At 44.1% G+C, this 13,933-nt stretch overlaps 1 long non-coding RNA gene across 1 annotated transcript; it reads left to right on the plus strand.

Moving 5' to 3' along the window:
• The first annotated feature begins 2,738 nt into the window (after positions 1 to 2,738).
• LOC122495480 lies at positions 2,739 to 8,005 on the plus strand. The gene is made up of 2 exons (XR_006300472.1): positions 2,739 to 3,420; positions 6,180 to 8,005. It is a non-coding gene; the product is annotated as an uncharacterized LOC122495480 (long non-coding RNA).
• Positions 8,006 to 13,933: the final 5,928 nt, after the last annotated feature.

The following is a 13,933-nucleotide window of genomic DNA, read 5'->3' on the forward strand; positions in this document are numbered from 1 at the left end:
GAAGGTGGGAAGAGACCGCGCGAGGGGAGGGTGGCTGGCGACAGGGTCCCGGCGGCTGGACTTACTCGGGTCCCAACTGCGGCGACGCGGGGCTGAGGAACCGGTTCTTCCGAAAACAAACCGAAAATGGGTAACCGAGAGGCCAGGGCAGCGCTTAGAGGGGTTCTGTCTCGGTGTTTAGGGCAAAAAACGGCTCTGGCTTCCAGAAATTCGAGCCGGTGGTGGCTTTTTTCTTTCTCTCCTTCTGAAATGCGCCTGTGCCTCCGGGTTGAGGGGCGCCCTTTGCGCGGCTCCGAGTGCGCAGCGACACCAGGGCCGGCGCTGGCGAGGGGAACCCTCTTCCCAGCACCCCCGGTCTTCCCAGTCCCCCCTTCCCGGCCCCCAGTCCCCTCCCTGGGCCCCGACTCCCCTCCGCACGGGAGCTGGAGCCTGGGCCTGCTGCCCACGCCCCGCAGGGTGTCTAGGACTCCTCAGCCTTGGCCGTGTTTAAACTCAGGGTGAGGGTGGAGGGGGTTTGGTCTGTCTGCGTGGGGCAGTTAGGTGTGCTTGAGGTGGCCCTGTAGGGACAGACAGGCCGAGTGACATGGTGATTTTTTTTTCCCCTGGTGGGTGGGGAGCACTTCAAGGAATAAGTCGTCAGACTGAAACTTATTAAAACATCAGAGATTCGAATAATTTTATAAGTGGTCTTAAAGGTAAGTACTGTAACTTAAGGACTTTTGCCTTTCTTTGCATCGAAGAACACTTGGGGAGGGTAGGTGGAAGTTTCTGTAACCTCCAAGTCCCTCTGTATCTTTGAGTTGATGGGGGCTAGGGCCAACCTGGATTCAACCTGTAAAGTATTTCAGCATTGGATGAAACCTCCCTCAGAGGCCAGTAATCTGAGCTCCTCCTTCTTTGGCAACTTCCGCTCACTTGATTAGGGAATCCAATCACAAGCAGTGAAGGATTTGCAGACACTTTGATGATTTGCTCTTATAAGGACTCATGCTTCTCAGTGAGCAGCATTAAAATGTTTGCAGTTCTCTCTCTCGCTCTCAAATAAAATGCCTTCCGCATCGTCACTCAATTATTCACATCGGATGAGATCATGTAGGCAAAAGGCCCTCGGAAAGTCTAAAGCACGGTATGAATACAGATATAATTGTGCATACTCTGGCAAACTCATCTAGAGTCACATGCTTTGCTGTTGTTTATGAGTCAAGTATCTGCTGGCTTGTACGAGATGCCATGAAGTTAGAGTCAGAATCCTTCACCTTCAAAGACCATAGGTTATAGATTGAGATAAGACCAACAATGCAGGAAATAAATAGAAAGATACACAAACACGGATTAGGGGTCCTAAACTGTTGGATGTTTATTAGTGCGCAGACCCTGAAACTTTCCAAAATAGACCATGTATGTCAGGTGAGAGGATTTCTCCTACAAGTAAGTCAGTATACTGATAAATTATGTTAACTCAATAATTCCCCAATACCTTGTCCAAATAGAAATAATAACCAAATCAGCCAGTTGATGAGGACGACCTTGCCTTTTTGAATCCATTGCTTATCCTTTCTCATTATGAATATAAAAAAAAATGATATAAAAAAGCAAATCCAGAGTCTTTTAGAGCTCAGGTGATCAAAAGTTTTAGTTAAGGAGGAAGTAACCAAAACCCCAAAATACCAAATATAAGTATCTGCTATGAACTCACCAAAAGCAATCAAAGTTTCTTTTGTCAAAGACTACAGGCATGGTATTTATCTGAAAATCATATTTAAAAAATCAATCTTTGTAATTTAGAAATAATAACATATAATCTAAAATTTTATGTATTAATACAAAGCGTCTTTTGATCCCTGATTCTAATATTTCTTTAAAAATATATATAGAACAGCTCCAAACCCAAATATTCTACCATTTTATTTTTCTAACATCTCAAAACCTAGATTCATATGGTCTTTGGATAAAAATAGCTAAATTTTGAACCAGTTTCTGAACTTGAAGGTGTGAAGAATTATTTCATTACTGCTCTTTAGGAAACGCCATGTGTTTAAAATATTGGCAGCACTAGATTCAGAAGATAAAGTCATATTCAGAATTTCCTATTAAGGAAAATTGCTATTTGGGCAAAGTACATTTATTTTTAGTGCAGTATACAAATTCTTCATATTCTCCAAAACAGGAGTAGCAGGAGCCAATTTATTGAGTATAATGTATTCCAGACACTTGCTGGAATAAACAATGCTCTTGAGCCCCTCAGATGCACAGCCAATAGGGAGCTGTTGACTACTTGAGGTTTTTACACATCTCTCTGCCAAATCAGAAATCCAAATCCCAAATCAGTCACAGGCACAGTGTGGATTTGTAGTCCTGTCTGGGCATGGGGTCACAATCTGCAAATGCATGATACCACCTAAGATAGGTTTATTTTTAACATAAAATATACTTATTTTTCCATTTGACAAGAATACAAGTATGAATAAAATTTTCAATAAAAATTTAAGTGTCCTTTGTAACACCAAGCCAAGATCCAATAAAACACATATTCATAACCACTTGAGAATATATATGTTTATATTCATCTATCGATGTGTGTATATATATATGTATGTATGTGTGTGTGTATATATATACACACACACATATATACATTTACATGTATGTACATGTATATATGTATGTGTGTGTGTGTGTGTATATATATATATATATAGAGAGAGAGAGAGAGAGAGAGAGAGAGAGGAAGAGAATTTCCATGTAAAAAACTAGTAACTACATAAGGACTCAATTATGTATCTGTTAGTTTATATTGGACCAAGAACATTGAGCTGTTTACATGTCATAAAATGCTAATCTTAACTGCTATCCTAATCTACCTATGTACAATAAAGAAATGACAGGGTTTCTTGCACATGAAGGCACAAAAATTGCTTAAGTGTAGAATTTTTTACTCTAGTTTATGGCATAAACATAGAACACATGTGACAGAAATATATGTTTAAACCAAGGACCTATTCAAACTCTCAAATACACATCCACAGAAGGCAGAGGACAAAAATCAACAGAAGTTTTGTAGTTCTTTGAGCATTTGTATATTGTCTACAATGACAGGTTAGGTATATTATGAACAATCCTGATTCAAAAGAAATTTTGTGCTTCTCTCTCTCTCTCTTTCTCTCTCTCTCACGTGCACGTGTACTCACGCAGATGCACACACACGCGCACACACGCGCACACACTTTAAAAATCCTTTTATTATTTGGTCTGGCAATGTACTTTCATCTCGAAAGACTTGTCAAATGCACCTAATGGGAGTTTTCCTTAAAGGGGAAAGAAGATCCAGCCCACTAGCTTAGATCAAGATTTACTTGTGATCATCAGTTGGAGAAGACTGGACCATATGGAACGATCAAGAGTCAAGCCAACTCTTCAAGTGTGAGTTAGACATTTTCTTATGTGCAGGAGCCATTTAAAGAGACTTTTAATCGATCAATGATTTTTCCCCCAGTACCAGTCTTTCTTTTTTCACTTAGCTAAATCACTTAATACTGTTAGCATCATGTTAACTCCCGGAGTATGTCTGGCTAGGGAGCATGAATTGAAGGCACTAGAATAATAATACCAAGAGATATTATGCACAAGACTGATCCCTATGCTTTAAGGCCTATATACTTTAAAAAGTACTTGTGATTTTTAGTCTACTGAAATATCCTGTGATCTGAAAGTTAAGGTCTATGCCTATTGATCCACTAGAAAGTGGTATGAGGTAAACCAGGGAGAAATTTATCCACTAGACAGGAACTTATTACATGAGCCATAGTGCACTTTCTACGTGAGCCATAAGTTTTGACTTTTACATCTAATCTCTTGTTACATGAAGGCTAGTTTTCTAATCCATTTATTGTTGACTAACTAACATTAGCAAATACATTTCGTCCTATCAAGACTTGTAAAGAACATTATCAAATTCTTTATACTAGCGATTTGGGGGGTATGTAGTAAAAGGGCGCTTTATGCACTTACAACTTAGGAAACCGAGTTTGGGATACAACACAAGGATCCTTGGCCAGCTTTCTACTAAAGCAAAGACTTCAGATGAATTGTCAAGTTATGTTTTGCCCATTCTCTGTCTCACAAGTAATTACTACAGCAAACTTTATTGTACTTTTGATTAGTTAAAACAAATAATACCTGTTGTGTTGATCTTTTCCTTTTAGGTGAATCTTCCAAAGTTACTGAGATTCAGTCTTTCTGAATTGAATCTAATTTGCCCAATTTTTCTTTTCTTTTTATCATTTTTCTCTCTTGGCATATAGATACTTTTCATTCTCAACGACTGTTATAGGTGGAGCTTTCCTGAACTTCCCATTTGCTTTTATCCAGATCATTCTACTTATTAACATATCCATTTGTGAGCTGCCTTTACTTTTATAAAGAGATGATATCTAACAAGTGCTTCAGGGGAATATGATTCCTTGATGTGGCCATCCTTTGCTCCTGCCCCCACTCCACAGCCAATGGCTTGGTTGTTCTTTTTACATTTCTGTAATATCATGTGACAAACAAGCATCAGATTTATTCCTCTTTCTCACAACTAGCAAATTTTTAAAACAGCACCTTTTTCTCCAAGAATAAAATTGCAGGTGCATTAAAAACATATAACCAACATAATTGCTCTTCCGGTATAGTTTAGAACAGAACTGCATTCTCCATAAGTAAACTCTCATGACCAGCAGAACGGAAATATCTGCGAGTTTGACTCATGAAGAGTACGAAGTTGGACCTCAACTTTATGACTTTTAGATTGTATTTCCCCAGACATACTACTTGTACTTATCTAGGTTAAATCTCATTTGCTATTTCCTGACCATGTTTTTGGCAGATAGCTGATAGTACTCTTGTTGACTTTTGGTTTGTAATTGTAAATTACTATCAACATTTTCTTAAAACGGATTCTATTTTGTGAGTTCTGTCATCATGCAAAAATAAAACTAAACAGGTAGAGAGCCCAGGATAAGAAAGCTTGGATTCATTGAAAAGATGTGACATGAAAGGTTTATCCTATAAAAGCAGAGATTGTGGGCTGAGGCCATTTAGAGGAAACAATCAGCTCTCGTTTGGCCAAAAATAAGCCTGAAGAATAGTACCAGAGGTAGCTGTAAAGATAATTTTCAAACAGCCTTGCCTTGCATGCCAAACCAAGTACCATCTAAGCACCAAAATTAGTGCCAAAGGAGTAGTGGAAAGGAGAGAGCAAACAATCCACTGTTTGTTTGATAAGCATAAAATATTTATAGCGAGGAAAATTATGTTTCCAACATTGTAATTGTCTTTATTTCTTAACATGTAACAAGAGGCACTTAAGAGCTGTTCTTGGTAATGAAAACCTAATGTGTCCTTGAATATTAGTCAGATATTCAGAGAGCTGAATTGCTGATTGGGGTTGACTTCTTCTGTTTCTGTTTTTGTTTTTGTCTGTTTTTCTTCGCTTTGTTTTATTCTTTGCCTCCATGTGGTTTCTCTCCTAACACAAGACATTGTGTTTGCTTGCTTTGTTTTGGTATTCTATTTATCAAACAAATATTTGATAGCTTAAAGTATTCTTGAAGGAACAAAACTTAAAATTGCTTTATGCATCATTTAAACCAGTGCTTTGACAGGATATTAAATCTCTATATTAACTGAATCATAGTCCCAGACCAGTATATTTATGGTGACTATGAAGTGGGGGGGGGGGGGGGGGGGAGGAATCCAACTGAAATCTTAGCAATCACTTTTTAGAACACACAGCATGCTGACAGCTAGTGGCCATTTTACTCTGAAATCCTTATCCCCGGATTTCATTTTTTAATTTGCTGTAGATCCTGAAATAAATGCCTAGCTCAATAATTTGCCTAAATCTAACATGATGTAGATATTTCCTTTCAGATCAGAGAATTTATTTATATATGCAAAAGGAAAACTCAAATCATGTCCCGATCAGCTAAGGAAACTACTGGATTAGCAGGGGCAAAATGTTTGTTGGAGTGAAAAAAGGAGTTATTCTTCTGTGTGTATGTGTGTGTGTGTATATAATATGATCCCTGTGGTGACTGCAGTGCGACCACTTGCAGCAATTTTTAATCTTTGAAGTTAGGTAAAATTTTGTTAGCAGTCTCAAATCATTAATTTAATCGCTTTGGGTGTCGTTCCAGCAACTCGCGAAATTCTCACCCGCAATCAGATACAATGACATCGATGGAGGCAAAAGGCACCATGCGTTTACCTGCACTCCGTGCGAATGGAATTGGATTGCCGGTGAGGCCAGGCGCAGGGGGGTGTGAAACTATGTGCAAAATTAAATGTGAGCGAGAAATGCTGATCAAATCCTTTGGAAAGAGGTGTTTACTGTTCAAGAAATACTGCGAACGTGGCTGCAAGGATCAATGGTGAATGACTCACTTGATGGGAAAATCGAGCTAGGAAGCTTGGGAAGAGACAGAGAGAGAGGGAGACAGACAGACAGACAGAACGAGAGACCGTGTGGGGTCGCGCGTACTGGGGCTGTGGCAACGTGGGAGGAATCGCAGCAGCAGAGACCGCCAAACGACGTGAGCCGGGCTCAGATAGCTAAGCAAAATTCACCTCGGAAAGGAGGCTTTTCTCGGCCGATTTCGCCTTCACTCTACGGAAGTCTAGCTCTTTTCCTAAGCCTCGTCTATTTCCTCAAGCCTAGGACGCCGGCACATTTTGACGCTCTTGGAAAAGCCGCGGAGACTCTGGGTTGCTGGTGCTGTGTGCAGGCGCGTCCGGTCGCTCTGCCTGGTGGCTCTGCAATTTGATTTCAGGCCTTTTTCCCCCTTGGCAGTATTTTTTGACTACTTGGGGGTGGGGGGGAACCATATAAGAAATTCGAGAACAGACTGTGGGATGCAGAACTGCACACGTGATCTTGCAAACGGGATAGGAGGGTGGGGGAGGTGGGGAAGAGAGAAGTGAAACTAGAAATTATGGTACGGCTTTAGAATTCCAGAATCTCCCTTATTCTTTCCCAATATATATTGTTTCTGATTCTTCACAGCTGCGCTTACCCAATAAAAGTGGAAGAGGGAAGATAATGGCCTGAATAGTGACGTGTCCACGGACATAAATGTACAAGCGGTTCGCCAGCGGGGGTTTTTGTGGAGGAACCTCAGAGAGAGAGATGCCGTTCCCCAAGCTGTTTCTAAATACACGGAGATTATTTCTCGAAAGATTTTGAACAGTTCTTTTGTCCAAATCCAAGACCCTATAATACATAAGCTCCCTCAAATGGGGCATTCGAATTTCACTTATTTAGAGATGTCTGAAGCTTTCAAGAATGAGAGAAGTGCGGGTGAAAAGACATCTTTTTATGGTCTGTTTTGGGTAGCTGAACAGGTAGGCAGACACGCGAAAGAGATACTTCTGGAAGCTGCCTTGCTTCAGAAGGTACCTTCTTATTTGCTAAAAGTTTATGTTATTGTCAATAAAATCAAAAGACAAGCTGTCAGTGTGGATGTATCACTTGATAAGTAAATTCAAACACAAAATTTTCTTTGGAAAGGGAAGATAAATCAAAGTGCTACCCCTGATATCTCAGTCAAATCAAGATTGAAGAAAAAATATTCTCTCCATAAGAACGTTCAGGTTTTTTTTTTCTTTTCTAACATGTCTGGAGTTAAACAAAACATGTTAACAAGATTGTAACGAAAACTCCTCACGATGTAAACATCCAAAGAAAGAAATTCTAGATTGATTATATTCTGGGACCGCAAAGATTTTATTACTAGATATCACTGAAGCAGTGGAACCAGAGGCTGAAAGCCTTAGGACTCTAACTGGGTGGTGAAGGGATTTTAGAGGACTCTCTCCCAATTAAGAAAAAACTTCATAAAATGTAAATGCAATAAGTTGAGCTGAATTTTACTTTTCCAAGATTCAAATATGTATTTAGTCTGTTTGGAAGGCCCATGGCCAATTCATGAATGTATCGGAATAAAACACAAGATGAAGTGCCAAATACCTGTGGTTTATGTAAACTACATAAAATCGCGGGGTTTTTATATTTAGATGGATACTAGACGGATATAAAATGGTAGATAAAAATCAGTTGTTACGGCTTGTCGTGGATTTCCATGTGTTTAGTAATTTTCCTAAGTTTTATTTATTTATGTATTTATGTATGTATTTATTTAATTTTTTGCATTTACAAACACTTGTCCAATATGAGCTTCTGAAAGTGCAGCAGGCGTCATTTCCTCTGAAGTACACGGGAAAAGACACAACCAGAGGTGTTTCTAAGTGAAACGGGTCCTTGCTGCTCAACCTCAGGAAACAATGCCAAGCGTTTGGCCACGTCTCCGCAAGGACGCTGGGTGTGGGGGACGGAGGCCAGGGACGTCAGCTGCCGCCCTCCACCCCGCCTCCTCGTGAAGCTTTGACTGATCTCCCTCTAGCACCCCACTGGGGGTGCGAGCAAGGAAGGGAGACAGCTCGTTCGGGAGGGAGCAGTGGGGGGGGGGGCATTTTACCACGCCTTGGTGAGGAAGGCTGGTCGGGAGAGCCCTCTGGGACTGTTCTGTCTCAGTGAGGGTTTGGTGGGCCCACCGAGCTCGCGTCTCTGCTGCGGGTCACTCCCGCGTGCGCTTGCTTTGGCCGTCCGTGCACCCGCTGCAGCACCGAGCGACCGGGGCTGGGAAACCCGCTCCCTCCCTGGTGGCGCCGGTTACCAGCAGCTGCTTTTGCTTAGCCCTGCGAGGATCATTTTGCCCCAACCCACGGCCTCTCCCCAGGCTCCATCTCCTCCAGCCCCTCCCTCCCCCTCCCCGCCTCCCTCCTCCTCCCCCCCCCCCTTCCCGAGCTCCGCTGCGACCGGGGCTAGTAAACGCGGTGGCGAAGTCACGCGCGCAGGTTCTGAGCTCCAGGGTGGGGGCACTGGGGGAGGGAGCGCGAGGAATGAGCCAGAAGGACCAGGAGGCTTTAAACCTACCCAGGGAGGTGGGAATAAGGAGCTGGGGCGGCGGGATTACGAGGCCTTAGGCGGGCTAGGCTCTCTCCCTCCACCCGCGCCGAGGAAGGCGTCGGAGGCCTGGGCCGGGCAGAGGGGCCGGGTACCCTGCCCGCCACCTGTAGCGTCGGGGAGGTGGCACTCGCGAAGAGGGTGCCCGCGCTGCGGCTCCCGGCGCGGGGCCCCCGGGGGCTCCGGAAGGGCCCTCGCTGGCGCTGCAGAGCGCGCTCGGTGACCGGCGGCCCAGCTCGCCGGGGCCGCCCGAGCAGTCCCTCGTCCTCTCACTGCATCTTCAGCTCGGGCTAGAAACAGATAGCCTGGAAGCGACCGCAGGCGCTCACAAAGGCTTTGCTGGACACTGGGACTGGGAAGCCGACGACGCTCGGGGTGCCGAGGTGGGCCCCGGGCGCTGGTCTCCGTTCTGCAGGGCGGGGCGGCGCGGGCCGACGGCCGCGCCACAGAGGGGGCCCTGCTCCAGCGGGCTGGATTCGGTCTCTCTTCCAAGCGCCAAGCTGGAGTGGGACCCCGGGCCGGGGCAAGAGTCGCCTGGTGCTGTAACGGGCCTAATGCTGGCCCGCTTGCCGCACACAGGCCTGTGCATACACTAAGGATGGTCAGCTAGGTAAGGACATGCTTCTGAGAGGAGATTTCGCCCTGGTTTGCCGTAATATTTTGGAAAAGTAGCCTGTTGTGGCCGAGATCAGTTAAGTTCCCGCACCCTCGAACAGGTTTGTCTTGCAGGCTAAGCATCAGGAACATTTGTATCTCGCCTGCCTAGAAGTGACCGAAGCAAAATGGCCTATCGGGTCCTTCTCCCCGCCCACCGCCGAGAGTAGGGGGCTCATCCGTCAGCGGAGGGCACACCCATTCGCGCCCGTGTCATATTTGACAGCTGGAAGGGATCATAGCGGCCCTGCAGCCGTCCCACCCTGCGGCGCTGCCTATGAAGACACTGACGTTCCCAGGGGTTAAGTGACCTCAGGTGACAGGGCTGTTTTCTCCAGCGTCCTGAATAGAGCCTGGCGCGAAGCGAGTCGTCGTTGGACCTGTGTTCAATGAGTGGACACCCAGCCAGGGGGTCGCAGACTCGGGAGCGGGAAGCCCGGTCGGAATCGCCCCGCACCCGCTTTAACCGACGCGTAACCACGTGCCAGGATATTTTCCGCCCACTCCACGCGCTCCAAGGCCAGGGGACAATGTTCCCAAACCCAGTTCAGATGCCCTTTTACGAACAGACTCCAGAGAACCAGAAGCTCTTCGCCCTCCTCCCTTCCACACAGATTTCTGAGAATGCTTGTTCTCCAGTCCCCACCCCCACCTCAGTTTTCATTCTGCAGTTCTGGGGAGTTTAATGTGGTCCGTACCCTTTCCTTAGGATCAAAAACTGCCGCCGGCCGAAAGTTACAATGAGTAAAGCCTTCCTCCTCAGTCTCCTCTCTCCTTTATGGCCATCCCCCACTTTTTTTTTTTTTTTTTTTTTTTTTTTTTTTTGGAGGCCTTAACCGCGGGCAAGTACAAACCTTCCTTTTGAAGACAGGGGTGGAGCTCTTTAAGGTCGCCTGGAGAAGCCTTAGCATCGCTCCCACCAACCCCCCACCGTGAACAAATAGTCTAAGCGGAAAAAAGCGTGCGTGCAGTGCATCACGACTTGAAGACAAGACCACACCTCCACCCTCAGACAGACTCCAAGCGCCCTGTTGAATTCAGCTAAAGCCTTGTAGAATATCCGGGGCCGCCACCACCCTGGGGGGATCGTGGTACACCGTCCCGGGAAGGAAGGAGGCGAGGCGAGGCGGGGCAAAGTGCGGAAGAACAGACACCGCTCAGCCTCGCCCAGGCTGTCTCCAGTTCTTTCTGCCAAGGCAGTAAACTGGCTGGGCTGAATGCGGTCCAACGATGCCCAGCTACCACTCACTGGGGCAACACCTTTGCTAATGCATCTAGGGAGGTCGTTATTCCTCAGCCCAGGGCTACAAGAAGACCCATGGGGCTTTTTCCAGGTGAAGACGCCCTCCTCCAGAAGACGGATTCGGAAGTTTGGGGAAGGTAGAGAGTGACGTGGGGTGTTTTCGAAATTTAGATCAGCAACTTAAAAACCACAATCTGACCCAAAAGAACACTCGTTGTGGGGGCACCTTCACAATTTTTGCCTCCAACACAGGGCTTGGTACAGAGAAGTGCAATGATCATTGAAGGAGTAAATGCCAGTGTTGGCAATAATATGGGTAACATATTATTTATGTTTATTATTATTTGTTGTTTTTTTCTTCTAGTGAGCCCTCAGCGACTACCGTCTTCCCTATTTCTAAGATTTGCATGAGACCCAAGCAAATAATTTCAATTTCATGATTATCAGCCCATCGAATACATATACAATATGGATAGGACCTGACATTGGCGTTCCCTCAGACACTGTTGTCCATATTTTCCGAGACTAAATGATCAGTGTGATCAGAGAAACGTGAACCCGTGCTCATATTCACAATTATGGTACGTAAACGAACATATAGTTTTTTGACAAAGGAAAGGAAGTGGCTTCCTTGGAACAAAATGACTGAGATGCACCCGGCTTTCTTCACCAATAATGAATTTGGGCATCGTATAATGTCTAGGGTAGTAGGCATTGTAGCGGAGAAATCAAACAGCGAAACTATTCTTATGACCCAAGTATTTTAAAAGATACATCTCCTATTCTATTGTTGTAGGTGTGCCCGCCCAGGATCCCCACATCTTTCCATTTCCTTAGACTAGGAAAAGTTCCAGGAAATATTACCAATCATTCAGGAGAGAAAAAAATGAATAAGGGCATTTCTAAGCCGAGTTGTAGACACGTGCAAATCTCTCATTTTCCTGAGGTTAAGCCTTATTTCCCTTTCTGTTGCAATTTAAACCTAAAAGAATATTTATAGGTAATCTGAAATTCCTGGTCCCACGTCTCTCAACAAAGAGATTTTGTTTTGCCTCCACTGTATAAAACTACAGGCAAGACTTTTTGCAATAACGGGGTTTTCACTTTCACCTTTTAATGCCACACACTTTGTCTTCCTAGTATAGTTCGAGCAGACATTGCCAATATGTGAATTGAAGCAACATAAAGAAAAATCTCCCCTTGGCCAGCCAATCTGTGGAGTCTGTGGGGAGGCACAGCACTCTTAATTCTCCAAGCTCCATCTGTGGGAATGATGAAACTCAGCCATTAGGGAAGATTATGAGGTTACATTCATTAGATTCCTCCATTACACTCTAGTCTTCTGGAGATAGTTGCCATTTTCCCTTTAAATGTCATTATTTCTAGATCTAGTTAGCAGCTGATGCAATTAAAGAGGAGATAATGTAAGTTTAACAATACAAATAACACTTTCTTTCATGTACGTTGAAACATGCATAAAGGGAAGAACCAGCCGAGTTGTACCTGTCTGCCATAAACAACCAATAATGCTTGTACTTTGAAAGAATAAAGGAAAGCCAGTCAGTGTGCCCTGGGATTCTTCAGTGAATTCTTGAATCAATACTTTTGTTTCGTGTTTTCATGTTCTCAGTAATGTTAACGTATCCAGTTACAAACTCTTGCCAGGAAGAAAGAAAATATGCCCTGCCGTGCACCCTTCTAAACACTTTTAAAGAATCATCCTTTATTTTCATTTGGAATTATGATTCTGATTGTCTGCTGTGTCTTTGCCATCTCCAGTGGATAATGAGTAGACACACTTAATTCCCTACACTAATCACCTGAGTTGAAAACCAGCATCACATTAGCAGACCCAATAACATCTCTGAACGTGTACAAAAGTGGAACATACAAGCACAGAAATAGCACTAATTATGATATTTATTCTGCCACTGCAGAAACAGATCAGAAAGACTGGTAGACTAATGATCTATACAGCAAGTTAAAAACAGATGTATTCCTGTTGCATTACAGAATAAGAATGTATTAATAGGTGATCAACTGCACAATCCTAATAAAGTAAGTGCAATATAATAATTTTTTTATTCTTTTCAGCCTCTCGAGGATTATCGTATTAGTTGTATAGTTAATAAAAAACTTTGGTAATTCAATATCCAGTATTTCTAGGACCAACATTTGAACAGATCACCGGTCACAGACTAAAAACCAAAACCAAACAAAACTCTCTTGCCCACAAATAACAGTTTTGTTTTCTCTGCTCAAGGTATTTTCAGTTTTTCCCTGTTTCCTATGAAGTGAGAGGCACTGCAAAATAGGATCCAGCTTATTAAAATTACAGCTCACTTAGGTGTAGGAGGTCCAGGTACCCTGTTGGACCTCTAATGCATTTGTGGACTTGCCTTGACAGGTTACAAGCCAGGCTCCAACCCAGAGATATGCGAAACGAGGTGACATCGTCACCACTCCCTCCTGCACCCCGGGGTGGGGTGCATGTATTTGGGCAGAGGGATCACTTTGGCGCCTGGACTGGGTTGTGCAGCCTCAATGGATTCCAGGTGAAGACCGAGGCTGGCAGTCAAGGATGCTTGGTGCTCAGAGAGCACAGAGAGCACGGAGAGCGCGCCTACCCTGATAACTGCAGGCTCCACACCCGCAGACAGTGAAGTCGCCAAAAGCTGCCTCTGGTTCAAAATCTTAAATCCTTGTCCTAAATGCGCCTGAAAGCCTTTAGGTGGTATCAGTAGTCCCGGATGGAATCTGAAAGTACCAATGGATTTGGAACTGGGAATGTCTCTGGTTTATGGAAGCTTATTTGCAGTTTAGGAAATGGTAATTGGGGTGAGAAGAGGGAACAGAACAATCAAGTCTAGAGGTTCGAACTAACTAGAATATCTTATAAACGCTGTATTTACAATTTGCAGATAGCCCGAAGTAGGTAGGTCACCAGCAATGGGAACGCCATGCCTTCCCCTCATTCCCGTTCTTTTTTCCACCTTCTGTCGAATGCCACGTTCCCAAATCAACATTTTCTT

Source organism: Prionailurus bengalensis, chromosome F2 (assembly GCF_016509475.1).
Source record: "Prionailurus bengalensis isolate Pbe53 chromosome F2, Fcat_Pben_1.1_paternal_pri, whole genome shotgun sequence".
Classification (NCBI taxonomy): Eukaryota; Metazoa; Chordata; class Mammalia; order Carnivora; family Felidae; genus Prionailurus; species Prionailurus bengalensis.